General features: G+C 40.8%; 1 pseudogene; it reads right to left on the reverse strand.

The window, feature by feature from the left end:
* The window catches only part of LOC142918126 (28S ribosomal RNA), a 10,611-nt pseudogene that overhangs the window by 2,017 nt on the left and 3,594 nt on the right, over window positions 1-5,000 (reverse strand).

Below are 5,000 nucleotides of genomic sequence, written 5' to 3' on the forward strand. Positions count from 1 at the left end.
AGTTTCCTTCGCCCTGTTACCATGCATCTTTGATAACACGGGGTGGAGTCAATAACCGTATTGTACTCCCATGCTGGTGTATCCAACGCAGATCCAGCATCATCAAGCTGGTCCCTGACTGGGATGCCGTGTATTATCGAATCCCTGCTGCCGTGCATCAATGGCAACAAGGAGTAGAGTCGGTAAGGTTACCGGATTCTCGAACTGATGTACTCCAAAAAATAAAGAATTAAAATAACAAAGTCTAATCTATATAAGTAATGTTGAATAAAGCTTATTTTTAATCTTCTTTGAAGGCAGAAAATAGTAAGGTAAAAATAAAGTCCTCTCTATGCTCTGAAGTAACATATAAAAAAAACTAGCAATAAAAAAAATACCAAGTCTTCGTCTTGGAAAATAACAAAATCTAAAAGAAAAATCTTCTTTGTGGAAAATAGTAAAATAAAAAAACCAAGTTTTCACCTTGGAAAATAACAAAATCTAATCTAAAACATCTTAAATAAAGCTTGTCTGTAGTCTTCTTTGTAGGCAGAAAATAGTACGTTACAGGACTCTCAAACTGATGTATTCCAAAAATAAAGAATTAAAATAACAAAGTCTAATCTATATAAGCGCTCTTGAATAAAGCAGTGTAAAAAAAAAAATAGCAATATAAAAAAAACCAAGTCTTCGTCTTGGAAAATAACAAAATCTAAAAGAAAAGAAAAGTCTTCTTTGTGGAAAATAGTAAAATAAAAAAAACCAAGACTTCACCTTGGAAAATAACAAAATCTAATCTAAAACATCTTAAATAAAGCTTATTTGTAATCTTCTTTGTAGGCAGAAAATAGTAAGTTACAGGACTCTCGAACTGATGTAGTCCAAAAATAAAGAATTAAAATAACAAAGTCTAATCTATATAAGTGCTCTTGAATAAGCTTCGTGTAAAAAAATAGCAAAAAAAATACCAAGTCTTCGTCTTGGAAAATAACAAAATCTAAAAGAAAAGTCTTCTTTGTGGAAAATAGTAAAATAAAAAACCAAGACTTCACCTTGGAAAATAACAAAATCTAATCTAAAACATCTTAAATAAAGCTGGTTTGTAGTCTTCTCTCGAACTGATGTAGTGCAAAAATAAAGAATTAAAATAACAAAGTCTAATCTATATAAGTGCTCTTGTTAAAGCTTCCTGTAAAAAATAGCAAAAAAATACCAAGTCTTCGTCTTGGAAAATAACAAAATCTAAAAGAAAAGAAAAGTCTTCTTTGTGGAAAATAGTAAAATAAAAAAAAACCAAGACTTCACCTTGGAAAATAACAAAATCTAATTTAAAACATCTTAAATAAAGCTTATTTCTAATCTTCTTTGTAGGCAGAAAATAGTAAGTTACAGGACTCTCGAACTGATGTAGTCCAAAAATAAAGAATTAAAATAACAAAGTCTAATCTATATAAGTGCTCTTGAATAAGCTTCGTGTAAAAAATAGCAATATAATAAAAATACCAAGTCTTCGTCTTGGAAAATAACAAAATCTAAAAGAAAGGTCTTCTTTATGGAAAATAGTAAAATAAGAATACCAAGACTTCACCTTGGAAAATAACAAAACCATCTTGAAAAAAGCTTATTTTTAATCTTCTTTGTAGGCAGAAAATAGTAAGGCGAAAATAAAGTCCCCTCTAAGCTCTAAAGTAACAAACACGACGTGTTAAAAAAAAAACTAACAATAAAAAAAAGAACCAAGACTCCGTCTTGGAAAATAACAATCTAAATTGTGGAAAATAGTAAAATGAAATAAAAACCGACTTCACCTTCGAAAATAACAAAATCAATCTAAAACAAATGACATCTTAAAACAAAACTATTATTTGTTTCGGAGGTTGTCTATGACTGTTCATAGACCGCATAATTTCCACAGAACATTCTCAGAATATCAAGAGAGAAAAGCAGCGTTCTGCGGGAAATCATCTTGGCCAGTGATGTCGTTCTGGGTTTGGTCAGGCCCAGGGAGGTAAGTACCTCGTTATTCTCAAGGGGCCACTTTCCTCTTGCCCCAACCGGGAATCCAAAGAATGTGACCTTGCTAGCCTTCGTCAGTACTTTGACTTGATCACCAAGAGGGGTATAGTACGAAACTTTGTGCGAGGCAGCATCTGACAAGGTATTCTTTGAAAGCTCAAAACGGACGGTGACATCGATCACAACCGCCTCCTCATCTTTTGCAAACACGAGGTCAGGCTTTCTCATCTCTCCCGTCTCGGATATGAACCGTGGCTCTTTGTATACAGACCAGCCCAATCTAGCCGCTTCGTCTGCCAGAATGTTACTGATCTTGTTATGTCGCGCAATTCTTGCTTTCTGTACTGCAGGACATTGACCGAGAATGTGCGAAAGGGACTCGAGTCTGGCAGAGCATTTCCTGCAGGAACGTAAGGCCCCATCTCTGCCTCTGTTCAAGCTTTCTCTTGTTGGGTAAATATTTGCCCTTAGTTGTAGTGCTGCGATAAAGAAGCATTGTTTAAAGCCGCACCATGGCCTCAACCAAGCATTACTGATTCTATCATGCGCAAAGTTTACAATGCCCCTTCCTTGAACCGGCTTTTCGCACCATCTCTGAAATTCATGCTCCCTCCAATCGCAGGGTCTCGGATATACAGGTTCTTTTGACACCGAGTCCCTGAGAACGAATGTTGGGATTGCATCACTGTCACCCCCTGCTCGTACCCACAAATTACGGTATTCTTCCTCCATACCCTGCGAGGACACAATATTACGGGTGATAGCATCGGACGAGTTTGCTATACGTTGCAGCCTTCTAACTTGAACCGAAGGGATTGTTTTTTCCAGTTTCAAGATGGCAAGGCCTCCGTCTCGGGCTCTGGCATATAACAGTCCATCACAAGTTGAAGCGGGAAGGTGGAGCCATCCTTTTACCGCCTTTCTAATCTCTTGGTCCAACCCACGGAGAGTTGATTGCTTGCAGTCCGAGTGGTCTGCAGGATATAACAATCTGGGTAGGGCATAGGCATTGAGTAGTTCAACCTTCTGAGTTGGCTTCAGAGGCGCCTCATCGATTTTCGAGATCCATGTCTTTAGCTGACAATGTAGATCAGGCTGTATAGTGCCAGTCCAAGGGCCAATTTTCAGACCAAGGTATTTAGTTGATTCATCAGGTTGGATCATATGGACATCTTTATTTTTGATAGTCCATGGGTCGCAGTTGTTCACCGTATATGAATCTTTGGTTGGGCTTATCATGAAGCCCTGGCACTTTCTGGCCTGAACCTCCAATCCCGATAGCCCACAAAATGATTCCAAGATCGCTAGATTGGCGGCCATACCAACCCAAGATTCGCTCACCAACACCAAATCATCAGCAAACGCAAGAGCTGTCACGTGGTCGGTATCAATGGAGTACCCAACTCCGTGTGACTCTAGGGTGCATATCAAAGGGTCCATGGCAAGATTGAAGAGCAGGGGTGACATGGGGTCACCCTGTTTGACACCAACACGTATGCTAATTTCTCGAGTCGACTCGCCATTGCTTTTGAACGAGGTCGTACACCGATCGTAGGCGTTCTGGATGATGCCCACCACGTGTTCATCTACTTTCTTGTGCCTTAACACCCATAAAATATGAGCATGCGAAACCGAGTCAAAAGCTTTCGCTATGTCGATAAACATGACAGCCAACGGCCTGTGCAATTTCTTAGCGTGTCTCATAAGGTCCTGTAGCACCTTAAGATTTTCAGAGCAGCCAGATGCCGCTATAAAACCACGCTGCCTTGGGTTTAAGGGACAAGCATGAGCAAGACGTGCAGTCATTATTCTGGAAAATAATCTCAGAATCATTGAACCGATCGTTATTGGTCTCCAGTTCCCCAATTCTTTCAGCTTTTCATCGTCCATAACCTTAGGAATAAGAATCGTCCTATTCTTTTTCAACTCTTTGGGAATAATTCCTGTAATCATCCATGCATTAAATAGGGCTGTCAGTGTCCGACCCTCGGGGTCGGCAGCACAGATTGCAGCCCTTGTTAGGCCATCTGGCCCAGCTGCTGACGTTGGTTTAATGGCCCGTATGGCAGTCTGAACTTCCTCCACCGAAATTAGGGGCTCAAAGTATTCATTATTTGCAACACCTGATGACTTAAATTGGCCCAGGCCATTGAATGGCAACACCTTCTCCCATTTTTCGCAGTAAAAACGATATACATCTGCGTTCGGGATTCGGCATTCATGACGTTCAGTGCCATCCAGGACTAAGGACGCAAGAAGAGAGCGGTTCTTAAAGAAGAGCTTCTGGTGCTTCATGAAGCTTCCTCGTTTTTCCGCTCTCTTCTTCATCCAAGATCGTGTGGGTAATATCCTGGGTTTAATAATGTCGTTCTCGGGTTTTGAACGTTTGCCTTTGTTTTTCACCAATCTCATCGGACAAAGCATCAATGCTGTGGCAGTTTCTACGAGGGCATCATGTTGGCCCTCGCCGTTAAGCCAAGCCTTTATTGCCTCCATTGCAGGCTTTTCCAGGGTCCCAGAATTCTCATTCGTAAGCCGCTCAGCTGCTTGAGCGAGTATGGATGAAGTCCCCGTTGTTACATTTGGTGGGGGAGACAATGTCTCAAGAGGCCTAGAAGAAAAATGTAAGCTGTCTGACATGGGGGCCCCTGTCTTTTTACTTAGGTCCCGTCTCTTGTCAGAGACTTGCTTGTTGGTCTTAGTCCCAAGCGCTTCAGCAATGATCTTATTGATATTCTTTTTCCCCTGAAACTGCAACTCTAGAAGGGCCAGCTGTTCTACTTCCTTCAAAGACCAGCAGCTACGGTGTACCCCTCTCTGCGAGGTACCCTTTATACCATCTTTAATCCTTTCCTCATTACGGGTGACTGGGTGAGCATGCCTCTTGTGCTGCGAAAGGCCACTTAGAGTCGCAAAGCGTGCCTGGCAACATTCACAGACCATTGGTAAGCTTTCCTCAGTTAACTTTATTCCCCCACATTTGGGGGCATGACAGGCAATCGATC

Source organism: Petromyzon marinus, unplaced genomic scaffold (genome assembly GCF_048934315.1).
Source record: "Petromyzon marinus isolate PM22_M1 ecotype Great Lakes invasive population unplaced genomic scaffold, UKy_Petmar_22M1.pri1.0 PM_G_Scaffold_55, whole genome shotgun sequence".
NCBI lineage: Eukaryota > Metazoa > Chordata > Hyperoartia > Petromyzontiformes > Petromyzontidae > Petromyzon > Petromyzon marinus.